This window comes from Oncorhynchus mykiss, chromosome 1 (assembly GCF_057628025.1).
Source record: "Oncorhynchus mykiss isolate SJ-2025 chromosome 1, ASM5762802v1, whole genome shotgun sequence".
NCBI lineage: Eukaryota > Metazoa > Chordata > Actinopteri > Salmoniformes > Salmonidae > Oncorhynchus > Oncorhynchus mykiss.
Window position 1 is genome coordinate 89,834,319 of NC_143022.1, and position 26,442 is coordinate 89,860,760.

A 26,442-nucleotide genomic window follows, 5' to 3' on the forward strand; every position below is an offset into this window, starting at 1 on the left:
ACCTATTCACTGAGAGACCATCTGAGTTCTGTAACCTAACCACTGAGAGACCATCTGATGAGTTCTGTAACCTAACCACTGAGAGACCATCTGATGAGTTCTCAAACCTAACCACTGAGAGACCATCTGATGAGTTCTGTAATCTAACCACTGAGAGACCATCTGAGTTATGTAGCCTAACCACTGAGAGACCATCTGATCAGTTCTGTAACCTAACCACTGAGAGACCATCTGATGAGTTCTGTAACCTAACCACTGAGAGACCATCTGATGAGTTCTGTAACCTAACCACTGAGAGACCATCTGATGAGTTCTGTAACCTAACCACTGAGAGACCATCTGATGAGTTCTGTAACCTAACCACTGAGAGACCATCTGATGAGTTCTGTAACCTAACCACTGAGAGACCATCTGATAAGTTCTGTAACCTAACCACTGAGAGACCATCTGATGAGTTCTGTAACCTAACCACTGAGAGACCATCTGATGAGTTCTGTAACCTAACCACTGAGAGACCATCTGATGAGTTCTGTAACCTAACCACTGAGAGACCATCTGATGAGTTCTGTAACCTAACCACTGAGAGACCATCTGATGAGTTCTGTAACCTAACCACTGAGAGACCATCTGATGAGTTCTGTAACCTAACCACTGAGAGACCATCTGATAAGTTCTGTAACCTAACCACTGAGAGACCATCTGATGAGTTCTGTAACCTAACCACTGAGAGACCATCTGATGAGTTCTGTAATCTAACCACTGAGAGACCATCTGATGAGTTCTGTAACCTAACCACTGAGAGACCATCTGATAAGTTCTGTAACCTAACCACTGAGAGACCATCTGAGTTCTGTAACCTAACCACTGAGAGACCATCTGAGTTCTGTAACCTAACCACTGAGAGACCATCTGAGTTCTGCAACCTAAACACTGAGAGACCATCTGAGTTCTGTAAACGAACCACTGAGAGACTATCTGAGTTCTGTAACCTAACCACTGAGAGACCATCTGAGTTCTGTAACCTAACCACTGAGAGACCATCTGAGTTCTGTAACCTAACCACTGAGAGACCATCTGAGTTCTGTAACCTAACCACTGAGAGACCATCTGAGTTCTGTAACCTAACCACTGAGAGACCATCTGAGTTCTGTAACCTAACCACTGAGAGACCATAAATTATTCATCAATGCTGAGTCCTAATTTGAATAATGGATGATACATTTCAGACTTAATACAATCAAAGAAATCTCACCACACACACAAACACACACACACACACACACACACACACACACACACACAGTCAAATCCCCAAGGCAGAATGTTGTTTTTCCTTCTCTGGCTGGCTGGCGATTAATCCAGGCTTCTACGTATTCCATCTCCAACAGAAATGATGAAGCAACTCCTACATCAAATGACCAGTGTGGGTTAAGGATCATAGATGAACAAAGTGATACATGATGGAAGCTGTGGTATTTCTCTAAAGAAAAAACAGATATTTGGCTTTCAGCATATTTGGCTTTTGTTCATAACATTGTCAACATATGGTTGGTCAAAAGGTGTATTATATGAGGTTATTGCGTTGCCACACACGTCGATACAATATGTCCGTCATGTCACATGTAACTAGCAGCTCTCTCATGAGACTTGAAACACACCGGGGAACACATGTAGAATATTGGGAGTGACAGAAGCTTTATGAACTGTGATCCTTATGAACTGTGATCCGTTTTCCATTAGTTGACGTGGCCTCGCATTCTTTTCTGTCGGTTGAGATCTCTGCCCACACACTGTTGAAATCCTCTCTTTCACAGTATAGTACATAAAGAAACACACAAAAACGAGATATGGAGGTCAAGTTTATTCTCCAAATGTATCAACCACATTGGCAGAAAGCCTAGTGGTTAGAGTGTTGGGCCAGTAACCAGCAGGTAGCCTAGTGGTTAGAGTGTTGGGCCAGTAACCAGCAGGTAGCCTAGTGGTTAGAGCGTTAGGCCAGTAACCAGCAGGTAGCCTAGTGGTTAGAGTGTTGGGTCAGTAACCAGCAGGTAGCCTAGTGGTTAGAGCGTTGGGCCAGTAACCAGCAGGTAGCCTAGTGGTTAGAGTGTTGGGCCAGTAACCAGCAGGTAGCCTAGTGGTTAGAGCGTTGGGCCAGTAACCAGCAGGTAGCCTAGTGGTTAGAGAGTTGGGCCAGTAACCAGCAGGTAGCCTAGTGGTTAGAGCGTTGGCCAGTAACCAGCAGGTAGCCTAGTGGTTAGAGCGTTGGGCCAGTAACCGAAAGGTTGTTAGATCGAATCCCTGAACTGACAAGGTCAAAGTCTGTCATTCTGCCCCTGAACAAGGCACTGTTCCTAGACCAGTTAACCCACTGTTCCTAGACCAGTTAACCCTCTGTTCCTAGACCAGTTAACCCACTGTTCCTAGACCAGTTAACCCACTGTTCCTAGACCAGTTAACCCACTGTTCCTAGACCAGTTAACCCACTGTTCCTAGACCAGTTAACCCTCTGTTCCTAGACCAGTTAACCCACTGTTCCTAGACCAGTTAACCCACTGTTCCTAGACCAGTTAACCCACTGTTCCTAGACCAGTTAACCCACTGTTCCTAGGCCAGTTAACCCACTGTTCCTAGGCCAGTTAACCCACATTTAATAACATCCTGATGTCCACTACAGAGGACATTTAATAACATCCTGATGTCCACTACAGAGGACATTTAATAACATCCTGATGTCCACTACAGAGGACATTTAATAACATCCCGATGTCCTCTGTAGTGGACATTTAATAAGATCCTGATGTCCACTACAGAGGACATTTAATAACATCCTGATGTCCACTACAGAGGACATTTAATAACATCCTGATGTCCACTACAGAGGACATTTAATAAGATCCTGATGTCCACTACAGAGGACATTTAATAACATCCTGATGTCCACTACAGAGGACATTTAATAACATCCTGATGTCCACTACAGAGGACATTATAAACATCCTGATGTCCACTACAGAGGACATTTAATAACATCCTGATGTCCACTACAGAGGACATTTATAAACATCCTGATGTCCACTACATAGGACATTATAAACATCCTGATGTCCACTACAGAGGACATTTAATAACATCCTGATGTCCACTACAGAGGACATTTATAAACATCCTGATGTCCACTACATAGGACATTTAATAACATCCTGATGTCCACTACAGAGGACATTTAATAACATCCTGATGTCCACTACAGAGGACATTTAATAACATCCTGATGTCCACTACAGAGGACATTTAATAACATCCTGATGTCCACTACAGAGGACATTTAATAACATCCTGATGTCCACTACAGAGGACATTTAATAACATCCTGATGTCCACTACAGAGGACATTTAATAGCATCCTGATGTCCACTACAGAGGACATTTAATAACATCCTGATGTCCACTACAGAGGACATCTAATAACATCCTGATGTCCTCTGTAGTGGACATTTAATAACATCCTGATGTCCACTACAGAGGACATTTAATAACATCCTGATGTCCACTACAGAGGACATTTAATAACATCCTGATGTCCACTACAGAGGACATTTAATAACATCCTGATGTCCACTACAGAGGACATCTAATAACATCCTGATGTCCTCTGTAGTGGACATTTAATAAGATCATGATGTCCACTACAGAGGACATTTAATAACATCCTGATGTCCACTACAGAGGACATTTAATAACATCCTGATGTCCACTACAGAGGACATTTAATAACATCCTGATGTCCACTACAGAGGACATTTAATAACATCCTGATGTCCACTACAGAGGACATTTAATAACATCCTGATGTCCACTACAGAGGACATTTAATAACATCCTGATGTCCACTACATAGGACATTATAAACATCCTGATGTCCACTACAGAGGACATTTAATAACATCCTGATGTCCACTACAGAGGACATTTAATAACATCCTGATGTCCACTACAGAGGACATTTATAAACATCCTGATGTCCACTACATAGGACATTTAATAACATCCTGATGTCCACTACAGAGGACATTTAATAACATCCTGATGTCCACTACAGAGGACATTTAATAACATCCTGATGTCCACTACAGAGGACATTTAATAACATCCTGATGTCCACTACAGAGGACATTTAATAACATCCTGATGTCCACTACAGAGGACATTTAATAACATCCTGATGTCCACTACAGAGGACATTTAATAACATCCTGATGTCCACTACAGAGGACATTTAATAACATCCTGATGTCCACTACAGAGGACATTTAATAACATCCTGATGTCCACTACAGAGGACATTTAATAACATCCTGATGTCCACTACAGAGGACATCTAATAACATCCTGATGTCCACTACAGAGGACATCTAATAACATCCTGATGTCCTCTGTAGTGGATATTTAATAACATCCTGATGTCCACTACAGAGGACATTTAATAACATCCTGATGTCCACTACAGAGGACATTTAATAACATCCTGATGTCCACTACAGAGGACATTTAATAACATCCTGATGTCCACTACAGAGGACATCTAATAACATCCTGATGTCCTCTGTAGTGGACATTTAATAAGATCCTGATGTCCACTACAGAGGACATTTAATAACATCCTGATGTCCACTACAGAGGACATTTAATAACATCCTGATGTCCACTACAGAGGACATTTAATAACATCCTGATGTCCACTACAGAGGACATCTAATAACATCCTGATGTCCTCTGTAGTGGACATTTAATAAGATCCTGATGTCCACTACAGAGGACATTTAATAACATCCTGATGTCCACTACAGAGGACATTTAATAACATCCTGATGTCCACTACAGAGGACATCTAATAACATCCTGATGTCCTCTGTAGTGGACATTTAATAAGATCCTGATGTCCACTACAGAGGACATTTAATAACATCCTGATGTCCACTACAGAGGACATTTAATAACATCCTGATGTCCACTACAGAGGACATTTAATAACATCCTTATGTCCACTACAGAGGACATTTAATAACATCCTGATGTCCACTACAGAGGACATTTAATAACATCCTGATGTCCACTACAGAGGACATCTAATAACATCCTGATGTCCACTACAGAGGACATTTAATAACATCCTGATGTCCACTACAGAGGACATCTAATAACATCCTGATGTCCTCTGTAGTGGACATTTAATAAGATCCTGATGTCCACTACAGAGGACATTTAATAACATCCTGATGTCCACTACAGAGGACATTTATAAACATCCTGATGTCCACTACATAAAGGTAAAAAAACAAGCTCTTATTTAATATGAAAAAATTATCACACTGCTCTGAAAACTCATCAAACTATTCCTGCGATATTGGCCTTTTAGAAATAATCTGAATATCAAACTCACAAAAAATGCTAATTACAGAAATATACACTTACCATAAAATGTGCTAACGGGGATGGTAGCCATTTTAAAGAACCAGAAAGAATAAATTATCAAGGCGATACCCCCACACGTGATATCATTGAAAAGTCCAGGGCCCGGCTTCCCAATAGCGATGGAACTTAGGCTTCCGAGTGTTCGCTAAGTGCATCGTTGAGGCATGTGTCGATACTGATAGGATCAAAAGAAAGGAAACACTGGTCTCGGATCAAATCAAATCAAATCAAAATCAAATCTGGTCTCGGATCAGCTTTCTCCATTCAAATCTTACCTTAACATTAGAATTATTCTACAATGCTGACAACGGATCAGCTCCTAGATAGATATCACCTATGGCTGCAAATAGTCAGGTGGCTTATTGTAATGCTTACTCTATAATAATGTGCTAAATCAAGATTTGGCACATCGTTATGCTACACATCAAGAAATATGTTGAGACAAATTACAGACAGGAGCCTCTACAAGGAGTAAAATAGAACTCCATTGATTGAACAAGAAATATGTTGAGACAAATTACAGACAGGAGCCTCTACAAGGAGTAAAATAGAACTCCATTGATTGAACAAGAAATATGTTGAGACAAATTACAGACAGGAGCCTCTACAAGGAGTAAAATAGAACTCCATTGATTGAACAAGAAATATGTTGAGACAAATTACAGACAGGAGCCTCTACAAGGAGTAAAATAGAACTACATTGATTGAACATGAGATGTATTTAAATATGATTGAAGGCCTATAGTCTATTCATAGGTCACATGTTTCGTCACAAAATAGTTTTGAACGTTCGTTTTGGACTAGTGCCCAACTGAGCATTCTACTCAATGCATCGTCAATGAGAGCTGATAAAGAGTTACAACATTGCCATCCGTCTAAAGTAAACTCGACGACGTGATAATGCTGGCAAAGTTGTTTGACTCCTTTAGCAATGTCATGGTATTTCCAGGCACTATAGCCTCCATCCAGAATGGCTGAGCTTATCACCACCTTAGTGCACCACTATGGTGCCGCCAATATAGGGTGGCTTGACAACGGGAGGACAACAAAAAAACATCTAAGGACGCACTTAGCTGTTCTACAAGTGGTATGAGGTAGACGTTAGATTACGAGTGTTTACAAGTGCAACGTTACGAAGGTTCTAACGATGAACTTAACCTTAAGATACTTTTGGGAAGCCCCGGGCCCAGAATATTCTCTTAAAAACTTTTTTGAGATCAGTGTCCCTTCCACGGGACGGTTGAGCTAACGTAGGCTAATGCGATTAGCATGAGGTTGTAAGTAACAAGAACATTTCCCAGGACATAGACATATCTGATATTGGCAGAAAACTTAAATTCTTGTTAATCTCACTGCACTGTCCAATTTACAGTAGCTATTACAGTGAAAGAATACCATGCTGTTGTTTGAGGAGAGTGCACAGTTTTGAACATGAAAAGGTATTAATAGACAAATTAAGCACATTTGGGCAGTCTTGATACAACATTTTGTAAAGTAATGCAATTGTTCATTAGATCCGTCTAAAACTTTGCACATACAATGCTGCAATCTAGTGGCCAAAATCTAAATTGCAGCTGGGCTAGAATAATACATTATGGCCTTTCTCTTGCATTTCAAAGATTTCTTTTTTTGTTCTTTGTATTATCTTTTACCAGGTCTATTGTGTTATTCTCCTACATCATTCCTTGCACATTTCCACAAACTTCAAAGTGTTTCCTTTCAAATGGTACCAAGAATATGCATATCCTTGCTTCAGGGCCTGAGTTACAGGCAGTTAGATTTTGTTATGTCATTTTCGGCGAAAATGGGGAAAAAAGGGGCGGATCTTACTGCCCAAAAACAACTTAATTGCTGGGTCTCAGGAGGATATTATAGCATTAAAAACAGTATTCAAAAGTTGTAATAAAGATGACAGTAAGACTGTCATAAGTGGTACGTCCCTGTTCCCTATATAATGCAGACATTTGACTAGAGCCCTGTGGGCCCTGGTCAAAAGTAGTGCACGGAATAGGGAGTAGGGTGTCATTTGGGAAGCATTCAGGCTTTTCTCCTGGGTACTTAATGTAAACAACATTAAGCCCCCCTGGAGGCTGTACGGCTTCAGCATGCTTCAAGTCGGCTAGGCCAACTGAACGAGTGTGCTCGCTCGTGTACTCCCTTAAAAGACCTTCACTTGAACAACAAGAAAAAAGCAGCAATGGTACTGTTTGTCCATTTTGAGACGTCGTAGCCAGTATACACTTCTTTAAAATAGTTGAAGATAACTCAATAATTCTGTCATTAATTTAATGTTGATGTTTTTGCCTAGGAGATCTTAGTCAGGCAATTTTACATCTAGCTAAGATGTTTGGTGCAAATTTCTCAATGAAAGAATTTACATGAAAATGAGTCGTCTCTCGTTGAATGACAACAAATACTTAATTGAAGAATCCCTACTGTTGACCAATCACTGATGAAGGGTCATAGACTTCGGTTACCGACTTCGGCTTGCCTCCAAAAAAAATGTAGTCTGCCTGAACAGCCGGGAAAAAAAACGTCAGAAAATGTAATGATAATATATGCACAAACTCTTCCAAACTGTTTCGGCTGGGAAGGATGCAGATGCCTTTATTTGGGGACAGTTGGCTTGAGTGGTCCTGAGAGCAGAAGGGACCGAGTGGCTGGTCGTGTCCCTCCAGGCTCACAGGCTGGCCTTCAAGACCTGGAGCTCAGCTACACCAACCAAACATGGAGTCACCAGAGATAGTAGAGACCTGGAGCTCAGCTACACCAACCAAACATGGAGTCACCAGAGATAGCAGAGACCTGGAGCTCAGCTACACCAACCAAACATGGAGTCACCAGAGATATCAGAGACCTGGAGCTCAGCTACACCAACCAAACATGGAGTCACCAGGGAGAGCAGAGACCTGGAGCTCAGCTACACCAACCAAACATGCAGTCATCAGAGATAGCAGAGACATGGAGCTCAGCTACACCAACCAAACATGGAGTCACCAGAGATATCAGAAACCTGGAGCTCAGCTACACCAACCAAACATGGAGTCACCAGAGATAGCAGAGACCTGGAGCTCAGCTACACCAATCAAACATGGAGTCACCAGAGATATCAGAAACCTGGAGCTCAGCTACACCAACCAAACATGGAGTCACCAGAGATAGCAGAGACCTGGAGCTCAGCTACACCAACCAAACATGGAGTCACCAGAGATAGCAGAGACCTGGAGCTCAGCTACACCAGCCAAACATGGAGTCACCAGAGATATCAGAGACCTGGAGCTCAGCTACACCAACCAAACATGGAGTCACCAGGGAGAGCAGAGCTCCTCACAATCCCATCCATCCAGCCCCAGTCACCTAGCCCCATAAACCTAGCCCCAGGCCCCCTGCCCCAGCTACCTAGCCCCAGCCACCCAGCCTCATATACCTAGCCCCAGTTACCCAGCCCCAGTCACCCTGCCCCAGCCACCCAGCCTCATTCCTAGCCCCAGCCACCCAGCCTCATATACCTAGCCCCAGTTACCCAGCCTCATATACCTAGCCCCAGTTACCCAGCCTCATATACCTAGCCCCAGTTATCCAGCCCCAGTCACCCTGCCCCAGCCACCCAGCCTCATTCCTAGCCCCAGCCACCCAGCCTCATATACCTAGCCCCAGTTACCCAGCCTCATATACCTAGCCCCAGTTACCCAGCCCCAGCCACTTAGCCCCAGTCACCCAGCCCTAGTTACCCAGCCCCAGCCACCCAGCCTCATATACCCAGCCCCAGCCACCCAGCCTCATATACCCAGCCCCAGCCACCCAGCCTCATATACCCAGCCCCATCTACCCAGCCTCATATACCTAGCCCCAGTTACCCAGCCCCAGCCACTTAGCCCCAGTCACCCAGCCTCATATTCCTAGCCCCAGCCACCCAGTCTCATATACCTAGCCCCAGTTACCCAGCCACAGCCACCCAGCCTCATATACCCAGCCCCAGTCACCCTGCCCCAGCCACTTAGCCCCAGCCACCCAGCCTCATATACCTAGCCCCAGTTACCCAGCCCCAGCCACCCAGCCTCATATACCTAGCCCCAGTTACCTAGCCCCACTTACCCAGCCCCAGTTACCCAGCCCCAGTACCCAGCCCCATCCAACTAGCCCCATCAGCTGGGATGAGTAATGCCACTGCCACCCATGACCTAAATCATTTAATGAGAGTAATAGCAGCTACACACACCAAAGACAGAGTGACAGCATAGATTACATGGTAAATCTTTGGGATAATGAAGGACCCATGGCTACGGGTTGTAATAAATTCACTCCCCTGGAAGAACCGTCGCAATTACCCCTGTCACTGCCACTGACTGTGTACTACTGTTGTGGTGGTCTTTGTCCCAAATGGCATTCTATTCTCTACATAGTGCACTATTTCTGACCACAGCCCTATGGGTGCCATTTGGGAGACAGACTTGGTAAGAAAAGGAGATGGCGATGAATCTCTCTTTAACATCATCAATGATTAATAAAGAGAAAATAAGAAATAGGAATTGGATTATTAGCCCTGGGAGATTTTAATTTCTGACATGGTGCACTGAAATCGACACATTTGTAACAGTTCTTTCTCTCTCACACTTCCCTTTTCAGGTCCATTTACTATGCTGGCTTCACTAGATCAAGAGAGAGAGGAAGCACATGACCAGGCTTTCATCGAGAAAGAGAGGGGGGGATAGGTAGAGAGAGGTAGAGAAAGACAGGGTGAATAGGTAGAGAGAGGTAGAGAAAGACAGGGTGAATAGGTAGAGGTAGAGAAAGACAGGGTGAATAGGTAGAGGTAGAGAAAGACAGGGTGAATAGGTAGAGGTAGAGAAAGACAGGGTGAATAGGTAGAGGGAGGTAGAGAAAGACAATGTGAATAGGTAGAGAAAGGTAGAGAAAGACAGGGTGAATAGGTAGAGAGAGGTAGAGAAAGACAGGGTGAATAGGTAGAGAGGTAGAGAAAGACAGTGTGAATAGGTAGAGAGAGGTTGAGAAAGACAGGGTGAATAGGTAGAGAAAGAGGGTGAATAGGTAGAGAAATGTACTATCAAATCCATCCATAGTACATTGTAAGTTATACCTAATTGACATATTTCTCTCTTTTTAGTGGTAGATGGGTTCTACTGCCTGTGCAACCCTGGCTATGCTGGTGTGAGATGTGAGCAAGACATCGACGACTGTGCCAGCAACATGTGCAGCAACAACTCAACCTGCAGAGACCTCCACTTGGTGAGTTTGATTTTGGGTAAAAGGCTAGGAAGGATAAAACAATATCACGACATGCATCGTTCATGTCCATATCTAACAATATCAATATGGTATTGAATTATCAATATTGTTGCCAACCACTAATAGAAATCTACAATCCAAGAGGGTGACACATTAAAGCGTGAAACAACACTTATTTCCAATGTGGTCCTTGACGTGGATTAAGTCATATATTACATGCTTATGCAGATATGAGGTGACGAAGCAGTTTTAATAATGGGCAGGGGGGTAGATAATGGAGAGTAGGGGGTCCAGCACAGAGCCCTGGGGAACAACCTGTATAACTGGAATGGACTCTTAGGTGTGGCCAGTGAGGGAGTTTTCAAGGTTCTATGTATGCTTATTTCATATTATTGTATGTCTTTGTTCTCAAGTGTTACAAAACTAATCTACATCTATTACTGTGTGTGTCAGTCATCACATCAACATTTACATAGTCTAACATTATACTACATCCTGTTTCTCTGTGTGTCTGCCTTCACATCAACATTTACATAGTCTAACATTATGCTACATCCTGTTTCTCTGTGTGTCTGCCATCACATCAACATTTACATAGTCTAACATTATGCCACATCCTGTTTCTCTGTGTGTCTGCATCACATCAACATTTACATAGTCTAACATTATGCTACATCCTGTTTCTCTGTGTGTCTGCCATCACATCAACATTTACATAGTCTAACATTATGCTACATCCTGTTTCTCTGTGTGTCTGCCATCACATCAACATTTACATAGTCTAACATTATGCTACATCCACACGTTTCTGTTTTTCTTTTCCTCTCTTCTCGGCCATTTCTGTTCACCATCTCTACTGTACGCCCTGTCGTTTGCCCTTTCCCTCTCTCCCTTGTTCATCTGATATTTATCGTCACACTCTTTCTTTTCACTTTGTATTATCTCTCTCTCTCTCTCTCTTCTAGCCTTTCTCCTGTTTGTTCTCCTTTCTCTCTGCTCTCTGTTCTCTCTGTTCTCTGTTCTCTCCGTTCTCTCTGTTCTCTCTCTCTTCTAGCCTTTCTCCTGTTTGTTCTCCTTTCTCTCTGCTCTCTGTTCTCTCTGTTCTCTGTTCTCTCCGTTATTTCTGTTCTCTCTCTCCTCTAGCCTTTCTCTTCCTGTTTGTTCTCCTTTCTCTCTGTTCTCTCTCTCTGTTCTCTCTCTCTCCTCTAGCCTTTCTCCTCCTGTTTGTTCTCGTTTCTCTCTGTTCTATCTGTTCTCTCTCTCTCTTTTTCTCTCTCTCTCTCTGTTCTCTCTCTCTCTCCTCTAGCCTTTCTCCTGTTTGTTCTCCTTTCTCTCTGTTCTCTGTTCTCTCTCTCTCTCTCTCTGTTCTCTCTCTCTCTCCTCTAGTCTTTCTCCTGTTTGTTCTCCTTTCTCTCTGTTCTCTCTCTCTCTGTTCTCTCTCTGTTCTCTCTCTCTCCTCTAGCCTTTCTCCTTTTTGTTCTCCTTTCTCTCTGTTCTCTCTCTCTGTTCTCTCTCTCTCCTCTAGCCTTTCTCCTCCTGTTTGTTCTCCTTTCTTTCTGTTCTCTCTCTCCTGGCTCCCCTCCTCATTCGCTCCCCTCGGTCTTTGCTCCCATCTTCCTTCTCTCCCCTCATGCTTCTCAAGCTACTTGAGGGACAACCACACACACACACACACACACACACACACACACACACACACACACACACGCGCACACCCTCACACATGCACGCACGCACGCACGCACACACACACACACACTTACACACTTACACACTTACAACCCTCCCTCCTCCTCTAAATTAATAAACAAGGTGTTAGGATTCATACACTCCAGACTCAGAACTGTAGGGTAGAAAATAGGATACCATTTATTTCTGTTGAATAATGCAAAACTCTGTTCTAGCTGGTTAAAATGGAGACGGGGCCAGGGAGGAATCCATTTATTTCACCAGTAGTGGAGCAGAACGGCTTTAAATGAAAGATTTCCACTTAGTAGTGGAGTTGGCGAATGTTTTATAAATCCTCTCATAAGAATCTGAAGTATTTATGTTTAGTGTAAGCACTATGGTCAGAGTGAGATGATTTGTCTGATGTGCTAAGCATTTCAATTTCCACTGCCAAGGATGACTGCCATTTGTACTGTACTGTTATCCCTGTAGCATGTATCTCTGTGAATTCCATTGTTAATTCTTGAAATGTATCCATTACTAGTGGATATGTCCCGTACAGCACATACTCCATGTTGCCTAGCTTCTATTAGAATATTAAGAGACATCGTGTCTTGATTAGATGTAAAAAGGTAAGCCATCAAAGATACATGAACTGTGCAGCATGTTTAACAACACTCCATGATGATCAAACAGTAGACCAGACACTTGACTGTTTAACAACACTCCATGATGATCAAACAGTAGACCAGACACTTGACTGTTTAACAACACTCCATGATGATCAAACAGTAGACCAGACACTTGACTGTTTAACAACACACCATGATGATCAAACAGTAGACCAGACACTTGACTGTTTAACAACACTCCATGATGATCAAACAGTAGACCAGACACTTGACTGTTTAACAACACTCCATGATGATCAAACAGTAGACCAGACACTTGACTGTTTAACAACACTCCATGATGATCAAACAGTAGACCAGACACTTGACTGTTTCACAACACTCCATGATGATCAAACAGTAGACCAGACACTTGACTGTTTAACAACACTCCATGATGATCAAACAGTAGACCAGACACTTGACTGTTTAACAACACTCCATGATGATCAAACAGTAGACCAGACACTTGCCTGTTTAACAACACCATGATGATCAAACAATAGACCAGACACTTGACTGTTTAACAACTCCATGATGATCAAACAGTAGACCAGATACTTGACTGTTTAACAACACTCCATGATGATCAAACAGTAGACCAGACACTTGACTGTTTAACAACACTCCATGATGATCAAACAGTAGACCAGACACTTGACTGTTTAACAACACTCCATGATGATCAAACAGTAGACCAGACACTTGCCTGCATGGTTGAAGAGGTTATTGTCATCCTGTATGAAGAGGATTGCTGACTGATTAACTGTGTGTTCCAAATGACATCATTGTCCCTATATAGTGTACTACTTTTGACCAGGGCCCATAGGGCACCCTATTCCCTATATAATGCCCTACATTTAACCGGGGCCCATGGGGCACCCTATTCCCTATATAATGCCCTACATTTAACCAGGGCCCATAGGGCACCCTATTCCCTATATAATGCCCTACATTTAACCGGGGCCCATGGGGCACCCTATTCCATATGTAGGGCCCTATGGGCCCTGGTCAGAAGCATTAATTTGCTCTGGATAGGAGTGTCTACTAAATGACTCAAATGTAAATGTAAATTTGGGAAGCGACCGCTGTGTTAGTTATTACCTGTTTGATGTGATGCAAATCATCTTCTTCTGTTTTGTCACTGTGTTAGCGTTTATGGAAATGAACATTGTTAATGATACACCTGTGGAAGAAGCAGCGAGGCCCCCATGGGGCCCCTTCTGTAGATGTTGTTTGGTAACATTGTTTGTTGCTGTTGCAGTAATGATCTAATCTTTTATCACATTAGCATGGCTGACACACACATACATTTTCACGCGTAAGCATGTACACACACATGCGCGCAGACACACACATAGAACTGATTACTGTACATTTTGTGTTAATTGATTTTGAAAGAATTGATGCTGTTGGATTTATTGGTGTTTGGATGGATTCAGAGGCAGAGGCCATTACTGTTGAAGGAATCCTTTAGGATCCATTACTGTTGAAGGAATCCTTTAGGATCCAATACTGGTGAAGGAATCCTTTAGGATCCATTACTGATGAAGGAATCATTTAGGATCCATTACTGTTGAAGGAATCCTTTAGGATCCATTACTGATGAAGGAATCCTTTAGGATCCATTACTGATGAAGGAATACTTTAGGATCCATTACTGTTGAATGAATCCTTTAGGATCCAATACTGGTGAAGGAATCCTTTAGGATCCATTACTGATGAAGGAATCCTTTAGGATCCAATACTGATGAAGGAATCCTTTAGGATCCAATACTGGTGAAGGAATCCTTTAGGATCCATTACTGATGAAGGAATCCTTTAGGATCCATTACTGGTGAAGGAATCCTTTAGGATCCATTACTGATGAAGGAATCCTTTAGGATCCATTACTGATGAAGGAATCCTTTAGGATCCATTACTGGTGAAGGAATCCTTTAGGATCCATTACTGATGAAGGAATCCTTTAGGATCCATTACTGGTGAAGGAATCCTTTAGGATCCATTACTGGTGAAGGAATCCTTTAGGATCCATTACTGATGAAGGAATCCTTTAGGATCCATTACTGATGAAGGAATCCTTTAGGATCCATTACTGATGAAGGAATCCTTTAGGATCCATTACTGGTGAAGGAATCCTTTAGGATCCATTACTGGTGAAGGAATCATCTAGGATCCATTACTGGTGAAGGAATCATCTAGGATCCATTACTGGTGAAGGAATCATCTAGGATCCATTACTGGTGAAGGAATCATCTAGGATCCATTACTGGTGAAGGAATCATCTAGGATCCATTACTGGTGAAGGAATCATCTAGGATCTATTACTGGTGAAGGAATCCATTAGGATCCATTACTGGTGAAGGAATCCTTTAGGATCCATTACTGGTGAAGGAATCATTTAGGATCCATTACTGGTGAAGGAATCATCTAGGTTCCAATACTGGTGAAGGAATCATTTAGGGTCTGTTGCTGGTGAAGGAATCATTTAGGGTCTGTTGCTGGTGAAGAAATAATTTGTATTGTTTTTGCTCTGAACTTCATGTCACTGTATCCTTGATCCACCTATCAAAGCTCCTCAGCTATTTCAATTTTTGATGCAGTTTTATGTTTTTGTATGGACGTCTTTTCAAGGTTTTGGTTCATAACCTTGCTGGTAAAACAGCTGAAACACAGACAATACAGCTTGGTTTTGCAATAGTGTACATCTAGAAGACAGGACAGTATCACAACATGTCAATGTGAGGGACAAGGTGACAGTTCCACTGACTTGAAGTTAGTGAAAGATAAGATATTCCTAGTCTTGGTCACAGTGTTATTGTGTTCCTGGGTCAGCGGTCGTGTTTCCTGTCTCTTCCCCATTCTTCCTCTCATTATTCAGATAGACAGCCAGGTACTGGAACCCACTTCACACCTTGATAACATCCTAAATGGCACCCTATTCCCTACATAGTGCACTATTTTTGACCAGGGCGTAGTGCACTACGTAAGGTATAGGGTGCTATTTCTGCCTCAGCCTTGTTTACCATTGCAGTTGTTCGAGGTCCCTCTCTGCAGCAAAGTGTCCCACAGAGCATCAGTATCTTATTAGGGATAATTGCATCTCCATGAAGGTGATTTCAAAGGAAAAATTAGATTATGTCTTTGTCCCAAATTATACCCTATTCCCAACATAGGGAACTACTTTTGACCAGAGCCCTATGGTAGAGCCATATATAAGTAGTGCTTTATGAAGGGAGTATGGTGCTATTTTGTACTCTATATTCTCCATAGCCCGAGGTGAGGAATTGGTGTCTCCTGGAGGCATCTCATTTATCATGAGATGACTGTTAGATTTTCTCTTTCTCCTCCTACCCTCCTCTTATCAATAGGGCCCTGCAGTGTCCTACCCTCCTCTAAATAATAGGGCCCTGCAGTGTCCTACCTCCTTATATGAATTGGGGCCTGCAGTGTCCTACCCCCCCCCCCCCCCTCTAATGAATAGGGCCCTGCAGTGTCCTAACCCCTCTTATGAATAGGGCCCTGCAGTGTCCTACCCCCTCTTATGAATAGGGCCCTGCAGTGTCCTACCCCCTCTTCTGAATAGGGCCCTGCAGTGTCCAATCCCCTCTAATGAATAGGGCCCTGCAGTGTCCTACCCCCTCTTATGAATAGGGCCCTGCAGTGTCCAATCCCCTCTAATGAATAGGGCCCTGCAGTGTCCTACCCCCTCTTATGAATAGGGCCCTGCAGTGTCCAATCCCCTCTAATGAATAGGGCCCTGCAGTGTCCTACCTCCTTTTATGAATTGGGGCCTGCAGTGTCCTACCTCCTCTTATGAATAGGGCCTGCAGTGTCCTACCTCCTCTTATGAATAGGGCCTGCAGTGTCCTACCCCCTCTTATGAATAGAAAGAAGCCTGCAGTGTACAAATTATATCAGACAAAGTTGAACAGCTCCCCTCCAGTTTATGAAATGCAGATTAGCAGGTGTTCAAACAGCAGCAAGCACAACACACACACACACACACACACACACACACACACACACTCACACTCAAACACACAAGCGCATGCACACACACACACACACATACACACACACATGAACACACACCGGACCTTAGACATACACAGGACTTTGGCTGGCATTGAAGAATTCTGTATACCCCTTGACAGTTTGACCCCCTTCGTTTTGTATGCAAAGAGGATTGTGTTAAATTAAACCTGCCTGTTCCTGGCCAGGAAACTAATAGACAACAACCCATTCATCTCCTACACCCTGATTAATTATCATAATGAAGATTTTAATGACCAACTGGAGGACAAGTAGTCCACACACTTTAACGAAGAGAAAGCAACTCAAGTAGTCCACACACTTTAACGAAGAGAAAACAACTCAAGTAGTCCACACACTTTAACGAAGAGAAAGCAACTCAAGTAGTCCACATACTTTAAAGAAGAGAAAACAACTCAAGTAGTCCGGAGACTTTAACGAAGAGAAAACAACTCAACTCTAAGCATGGTACTTTCAAAGTGGCCTTCCCGCCCCAGACAGAGGCCCAACACAGAAATATTGAAGCATTAACTACAAGCTACAAACACGTCAGCAGAATCCTCCTTCGTGGCCTGATCCAACAACAGAAGGTCACACGTTCTTCCCTAAAAGCGTCCCGGGTTCTAACCAAACACAACTTGCCCTTCACAGATGTGGAGGTATTTAAAAAGTGCATGGTGACAGTTTGAGGATTTGGCTACTGAAAGTCTATGGATAGAATAATTGCGTCTGTCAAACAGGTGTCCCGATCTGCGTCATCAGCCAGACGCCTTGTCCGTGCCCTGGCAGATGATGTCCATAGGATTGTTCTGGAGCTGCTCAGTCAGGCTGGGCATTCTTTCCTGGCTATTGATGAGAGAACTGACAACACCGATGTAGCACAGTTGTGTGTATGTCCGTTATTTTCATGGAAATGACTTTAAAGAAGAGCTACTGGCACTGATTCCCCTCGAAGGACACACCACCGGGGATATCCTATTCACAAAGCTGGAAGAATTGTTTACGCAGCATAGCTTGTCATTTGAAAAAGTCAACTTTGTGGCCACCGACAGGGCTCCTGCTATGGTGGGCAGACACGGGGCCTGGGCAGCAGGTTGAAGGAAATCGCCCCACAAATGAATGGCTTGCATTGTCTCATCCATCACAGTGCGCTGAGCTAAAAGATGTGATGGATAAAGTAATGCACATAATCAACTTGGTCAGGGGGACGTCAGGCAACACAACACCATCTTTTCCGCAAGCTTGTCACAGAATCAGAGGAGGCCATCCACGATGATCTCCTGCTTCACAACAACGTGCGCTGGCTGAGTAAAGGAAAAGCAAGCTGGTGACAGAATCAGAGGAGGCCATCCACGATGGTCTCCTGCTTCACAACAACGTGCGCTGGCTGAGTAAAGGAAAAGCAAGCTGGTGACAGAATCAGAGGAGGCCATCCACGATGGTCTCCTGCTTCACAACAACGTGCGCTGGCTGAGTAAAGGAAAAGCAAGCTGGTGACAGAATCAGAGGAGGCCATCCACGATGATCTCCTGCTTCACAACAACGTGCGCTGGCTGAGTAAAGGAAACGCAAGCTGGTGACAGAATCAGAGGAGGCCATCCACGATGGTCTCCTGCTTCACAACAACGTGCACTGGCTGAGTAAAGGAAAAGCTCTAGAGCCATTCCGTGAGCTGCATGACCAGGTTGTGGAGTTTGTCAGAAAAAGCTAAATGAGGGCAGCAGCTGACCACCTTCGTATTCTGGAAATTGAGGAATTCCTCTCTAATGTAGCATTTTTGGCTGACATTCTGTCACTTAAACGGGTTAAATCTGCAGTTACAAGGAAGAGGGAAAACTTGTGGCCTTTACCAAGAAGCTTGAGTTGTTGGATTTATACTTGTCACCTGGAAGGCTACTGCACTTCAGTACACTGAAGAAACGAGGTACCAGGCCGCAGCATTGTCACAGAGGTGATGGGAGATTTCAACAAGCAGCTGAGGGACAACTTCTCCACCAGGTTTGTAAACTACATATACAGTGAGGGAAAAAAAGTATTTGATCCCCTGCTGATTTTGTATGTTTGCCCACTGACAAAGAAATGATCAGTCTATCATTTTAATGGTATGTTTATTTGAACAGTGAGAGGCCACCAAGTACTAAGTCATATTTTGCAGAGGGGTCAAATACTTATTTCCCTCATTAAAATGCAAATCAATTTATAACATTTTTGACATGCGGTTTTTTGTTGTCATTCTGTTATTCTAAAACCCTTGTTGGTAATCACAGAGGTCAGATGTTTCTTGTAGTTGGCCACCAGGTTTTGCATACATCTCAGGAGGGATTTTGTCCCACTCCTCTTTGCAGATCTTCTTCTTGCAGATCTTCTCCAAGTCATTAAGGTTTCGAGGCTGACCTTCGGCAACTCGAACCTTCAGCTCCCTCCACAGATTTTCTATGGGATTAAGGTCTGGAGACTGGCTAGGCCACTTCAGGACCTTAATGTGCTTCTTCTTGATCCACTCCGTTGTTGCCTTGGCCATGTGTTTTGGGTCATTGTCATGCTGGAATACCCATCCACGACCCATTTTCAATGGCCTGGCTGAGGGAAGGAGGTTCTCACCCAAGATTTGACAGTACATGGCCCCGTCCATCGTCCCTTTGATGCGGTGAAGTTGTAGTTCTGGGCTGATTCCTCACCGTTCTCATGATCATTGCAACTCCACGAGGTGAGATCTTGCATGGAGCCCCAGGCCGAGGGAGATTGAGAGTTATTTTGTGTTTCTTCCATTTGCGAATAATCGCACCAACTGTTGTCACCTTCTCACCAAGCTGCTTGGCGATGGTCTTGTGGCCCATTCCAGCCTTGTGTAGGTCTACAATCTTGTCACTGACATCCTTGGAGAGCTCTTTGGTCTTGGCCATGGTTGAGAGTTTGGAATCTGATTGATTGATTGCTTCTGTGGACAGGTGTCTTTTATACAGGTAACAAACTGAGATTAGGAGCACTGCCTTTAAGAGTGTGCTCCTAATCTCAGCTCGTTACCTGTATAAAAGACACCTGGGAGCCAGAAATCTTTCTGATTGAGAGGGGGTCAAATACTTATTTACCTCATTCAAATGCAAATCAATTTATAACATTTTTGACGTGTTTTTCTGGATTTTTTTGTTGTTATTCTGTCTCTCACTGTTCAAATAAACCTACCATTAAAATTATAGACTGATCATTTCTTTGTCAGTGGGCAAACGTACAGAACCCCTCACTGTAATTGCGTGTCTACATGATCCTTTCACAGTCCGCCCAGGTGGGGAATTCTCCTCCCTTGCTAAGAAAATGATACCCTCCTGGATGAGGCCGCAATTCAAACTGAGCTGATTTTAATTCCAAACATTGAGCCAAATCAGGGATGCGCTCAGGAGTGCTGAGTCCTTGTGTGCGTTGTGGCTGGCATGCTCAGAGGAATACAGGACAATAAATAAACGTGCCTTTTATGTGATAACAATGTTTGGACTGACTTACATCTGCGAGTCCTCCTTTTCCTCTATGAACGTAATGAAGACTCACGACAGGAACCTGCTTTCACGTTAGTCAATCGAGGACTCAAAATCACATCCCTCTCACCCGACATCTACAAGATCGTGCACGAGGGGAAACTTTTCCCATTAAGTAAGTAACTTTTTTTTAAAAATAATATGTTTATTATTTTACAATAAAAAAATCAAATAAAAAAGACAGCAACACTAACAATGACATTCATTGTACTGTTGAATGGGACGGCCAATTTAGAGGACAAAACAAAACTTAACTCACACGTACACAAAATAAAACAAAATCCTATTAGGTGGTACATGTATAATGTTTGTTTAGTTGTTACAGGAGCAGGTTATCCCGAGACTCCCGGTACAAGGATACAGGCATTCAGACAATGAAAACACCTTTTTTTTTCTTTACATTATTCTTTTTAGTAGGATTCCACCTTTTTGGCCAGTTGCAATTGTACGTAGGCCTAATAAATGAATACAAATAGCACTTCTATTAGGCCATTTTGTTTTCTTTTTAATAACAGTTAAGTTATTTTATATGGGCCTTCGCTCAGAAGAAATAGACCCCAATTAAGCCCTCTTGTTGTTTGTAAAATCAAATTCAAATGAAGATTATTGTTGAAATGAATTACTCGACTGGTGTAGTTTTTCTCCATCTGTTTCTTGGTGCCACTTGCAGAAGAAGTTATCTATATTTTCAGCACCAGGCGCTGTTCACCTCCTATTGATTGCGCTGTGGTTGCAGCTTTACATTTCAGCATCTAAAAAAAATGGTCCGCTGCCTGCTTTATTAGTTGACTGTCTCCTGCATCCAAGTTAAAATGTAACTTTTGCATTATTTAGGTAGGGTCACTTCCTTCTTGGGCATTTTGGACTTTTTGAATCTCAGGTCCAAGATTTTTTTTTTTAATGTTTTTTTGAAAGAACAAAAATATTCATGATTAATTTGATAATATTGCTGGCAGGCCAGATTTGGCCCACAGGCCGTCAGTTGGGGAACCCTGGCATAGAGCCCTGACTCCATGGAACTCTATTCCACATCAAGTAGCTCATGCAAACAGTAGAATCAGATTTTTTAAAATTATAAAAATACACTTTTGGAACAGTGTGAAGAGTGTGAAGAGACACACACACACACACACATGATAACATATGCACTATACACCCACGTACACATGTCTTTTGTCTTGTAGATATGTGGTAGTGGCCAGAGGGCATCCACTTAATGTGTTGTGAAAAGTGTGATGAAATGCAATATAATGTTTTCTTAATTGTATGTAACTGCTTTAATTTAGCTAGACTCCAGGAAGAGTAGCTGCTGCTTGGCAGTAACTAATGAGATCCATAATAAATACAAATACAATGCAAATATGAATAGAAAGTCTAAAAAGAATCAGCCCTCTCCTCAAAAATAGTTTACATTACTATAAGTATTTTAAGAAACACACAATGCCCTGTATAATTGACTCATACACTGTCTGTGCAAAACATTAGCAACACCTTCCTAATATCGAGTTGCAACCCATTTTTCTCTTAGAACAGCCTCTAATTCTTCCCACAGTTGTGTCAAGTTGGCTGGATGTCCTTTGGGTGGTGGACCGTTCTTCATACACAGGGAAAACTGTTGAGTGTGAAAAACCCAGCAGCGTTGCAGTTCTTGACACATTAAAAACGGTGTGCTTAACACCTGCTATCATACTCCACTCAAAGACACTTACATATTTTATCTTGCCCATTCACCCTACTGAATGGTACACATACACAATCCGTTTCAATTGTCTCAGGGCTTAAAAATCCTTCTTTAACCCGTCTCCTCCCCTTCATCTACACTGATTGAAGTGGATTTAACAGGTGACATCAATAAAGGATTGTATCTTTCATCTGGATTCACCTGGTCAGTCTATGTCACGGAAAGAGAAGGTGTTCTTACTGTTTTATACACTCAGTGTACACATAAGTAACAGATGCTAACAAAGTTATACCTTGAAAAGCAGGCCCTGAATATGTTAAAAAGAGGTGGGTGGTGTTTGGAATATACAGTAGTGGAAATTCCAAGTCAACCATGACTATTCCACAGATTAAAGCTACAATCTGCGATAAACGCAACATTCAACAATTTCAAAGATTTTACTGAGTTACAGTTCATATAAGGATATCAGTAAATCACAATATATTCATCATCTATGGATTTCACATGACTGGGAATACATATATGCATCTGTTGGTCACAGATACCTTAAAACAAAAGTAGGGGCGTGGATCAGAAAACCAGTCAGTATCTGGTGTGACCACCATTTACCTCATACAGCGTAACACATCTCCTTCACATAGAGTTGATCAGGCTGTTGATTGTGGCCTGTGGAATGTTGCCCCACTCCTCTTTAATGGCTGTGTGAAGTTGCTGGATATTGGTGGGAACTGGAACACTGTCGTACAGCTGTCGTACACGCTTCGATCCAGCGCAACGAAAACATGCTCAATGGGTGACATGTCTAGTGAGTATGCAGGCCATGGAAGAACTGGGACATTTTCAGCCTCCAGGAATTGTGTGCAAATCCTTGTGACATGGGGCCGTGCATTATCACGCTGAAACATGAGGTGATGGTGGTGGATGAATGGCACAACAATGGACCTCAGGATCTCGTCACAGTATCTCTGTGCGTTCAAATTGTAATCGATAAAATGCAATTGTGTTAGTTGTCCGTAGCTTATGCCTGCCCATACCATAACCCCTCTGCCACCATGGGGCACTCTGTTCACAACATTGACATCAATCTGCCATCTGCCCGGTACAGTTGAAACCGGTATTCATCCATGAAGAGCACACTTTTCCAGTGTGCCAGTGGCCACCGACGGTGAGCATTTGCACACTGAGGTCAGTTATGATGCCGAAGTTCTGTCAGGTCAAGACCCTGGTGAGGACGACGAGCATATAGATGAGCTTCCTTGAGACGGTTTCTGACCGTTTGTGCAGAAATTCTTTGGTTGTGCAAACCCACAGTTCTGTCAGCTGTCCGGGTGACTGGTCTCAGATGATGTGGAGGTCCTGGGCTGGCGTGGTTACTCAGGGTCTGCGCTTATGAGGCTGGTTGGATGTACTGCCAAATTATGTAAAATGACATTGGAGGCGGCTTATGATAGAGAAATTAACATTCAATTAACTGGCAACAGCTCTGGTGGACATTCCTGCAGTCAGTATGCCAATTCAACACTCCCTCAAAACTTGAGACATCTGTGGCATTGTGTTGTGTGCCAAAACTGCATATTTTAGTTTATTGTCCCCAGCAAAAGATGCACCTGTGCAATGATCATGCTGTTTAATCAGCTTATTGATATGCCACACCTGTCAGGTGGATTCATTATCTTGGCAAAGGAGAAATGCTCACTAACATTTTTTTGTGCATATGGAAAATGTCTGGGATCTTTTATTTCAACTCATGAAACACGCACGATATTTTGTTCTGTATGCATTTCCCCAGCCCTCAGCTGTTTACCAAAACCCAAAACAAGTGGTGTGACTAATTATTTTCCTTAAGAACAAATACTAGATTGTAGCTTCAAACATATTTCCCAGGAGAGGTCTTTTTGTAGTATAACATTCTTAAGTATTCATATGAATAGAATTGAATGCTGCATTTGGTAACAGCAGTATCATGATATTACTCTAAATGTGGGAGGTTTAACTTGGGTACAATATTGGGAGAGAAAAAAACTATTGACGATAAGCTCATTCAGTGAAACATTTGGTGGCAGCGGTGGGATAATATTATGTGTAGCTGTGGCAGGTTTTTAGGTAGAAAACACTACAACTATGTTCTCTTTACATAGTTGGCCTGTTGAACCAGGAATAGGAGTGGTGGAGGGCAACAGGTGTACTGTATTACTGTATTAGGTAATGCAATCTGTGCCTGGAGGTCCTGAGCTCTGATGGCTTTCTCTTCTACCTGATAATAATTGCACCCACCTGATGTCCCAGGTCTAAATCAAATCAAATGTATTTTGTAAAGCCCTTTTTACATCAGCAGATGTCACAAAGTGCTATACAGCAACACAGCCTAAAACCCCAAGCTGCAAGCAATGCAGGTGTAGAAGCAAGGTGGCTAGGAAAAACTCCCTAGAAAGGTAGGAACCTAGGAAGGAAACAGGCTCTGAGGGGTGACCAGTCCTCTTCTGGTTGTACCGGGTAGAGAGGAACCAGGCTCTGAGGGGTGACCAGTCCTCTTCTGGCTGTACTGGGTAGAGAGGAACCAGGCTCTGAGGGGTGACCAGTCCTCTTCTGGCTGTACTGGGTAGAGAGGAACCAGGCTCCGAGGGGTGGCCAGTCCTCTTCTGGCTGTACTGGGTAGAGAGGAACCAGGCTATGAGGGGTGGCCAGTCCTCTTCTGGCTGTACTGGGTAGAGAGGAACCAGGCTCTGAGGGGTGGCCAGTCCTCTTCTGGCTGTACTGGGTAGAGAGGAACCAGGCTCTGAGGGGTGGCCAGTCCTCTTCTGGCTGTACTGGGTAGAGAGGAACCAGGCTCTAAGGGGTGGCCAGTCCTCTTCTGGCTGTACTGGGTAGAGAGGAACCAGGCTCCGAGGGGTGGCCAGTCCTCTCCTGGCTGTACTGGGTAGAGAGGAACCAGGCTCTGAGGGGTGGCCAGTCCTCTTCTGGCTGTACTGGGTAGAGAGGAACCAGGCTATGAGGGTTGGCCAGTCCTCTTCTGGCTGTACTGGGTAGAGAGGAACCAGGCTCTGAGGGGTGACCAGTCCTCTTCTGGCTGTACAGGGTAGAGAGGAACCAGGCTCTGAGGGGTGGCCAGTCCTCTTCTGGCTGTACTGGGTAGAGAGGAACCAGGCTATGAGGGGTGGCCAGTCCTCTTCTGGCTGTACTGGGTAGAGAGGAACCAGGCTCTGAAGGGTGGCCAGTCCTCTTCTGGCTGTACTGGGTAGAGAGGAACCAGGCTATGAGGGGTGGCCAGTCCTCTTCTGGCTGTACTGGGTAGAGAGGAAACAGGCTCTGAAGGGTGGCCAGTCCTCTTCTGGCTGTACTGGGAAGAGAGGAACCAGGCTATGAGGGGTGGCCAGTCCTCTTCTTGCTGTACTGGCTCGAGAGGAACCAGGCTCTGAGGGTTAGCCAGTCCTCTTCTGGCTGTACTGGGTAGAGAGGAACCAGGCTCTGAGGGGTGGCCAGTCCTCTTCTGGCTCTACTGGGTAGAGAGGAACCAGGCTCTGAGGGGTGGCCAGTCCTCTTCTGGCTGTACTGGGTAGAGAGGAACCAGGCTCCGAGGGGTGGCCAGTCCTCTCCTGGCTGTACTGGGTAGAGAGGAACCAGGCTCTGAGGGGTGGCCAGTCCTCTTCTGGCTGTATGGGTAGGGAGGAACCAGGCTCTGAGGGGTGACCAGTCCTCTTCTGGCTGTACTGGGTAGAGAGGAACCAATGTCTGAGGGGTGGCCAGTCCTCTTCTGGCTGTACTGGGTAGAGAGGAACCAGGCTATGAGGGTTGGCCAGTCCTCTTCTGGCTGTACTGGGTAGAGAGGAACCAGGCTCTGAGGGGTGACCAGTCCTCTTCTGGCTGTACAGGGTAGAGAGGAACCAGGCTCTGAGGGGTGGCCAGTCCTCTTCTGGCTGTACTGGGTAGAGAGGAACCAGGCTATGAGGGGTGGCCAGTCCTCTTCTGGCTGTACTGGGTAGAGAGGAAACAGGCTCTGAAGGGTGGCCAGTCCTCTTCTGGCTGTACTGGGTAGAGAGGAACCAGGCTCTGAGGGGTGGCCAGTCCTCTTCTGGCTGTACTGGGTAGAGAGGAACCAGGCTCTGAGGGGTGGCCAGTCCTCTTCTGGCTGTACTGGGTA

General features: G+C 43.9%; 1 pseudogene across 1 annotated transcript in view; it reads left to right on the forward strand.

Annotated features, from left to right (window-relative positions):
• Positions 1-26,442, forward strand: part of LOC110532959 (protein eyes shut homolog) — a 121,212-nt pseudogene that overhangs the window by 2,894 nt on the left and 91,876 nt on the right. Inside the window, exons 3-5 of the transcript XR_016483354.1 lie at positions 10,598-10,719; positions 18,241-18,420; positions 18,735-19,091. The product of XR_016483354.1 is annotated as a protein eyes shut homolog (transcript). The remainder of the gene's footprint in view (positions 1-10,597; positions 10,720-18,240; positions 18,421-18,734; positions 19,092-26,442) is intronic.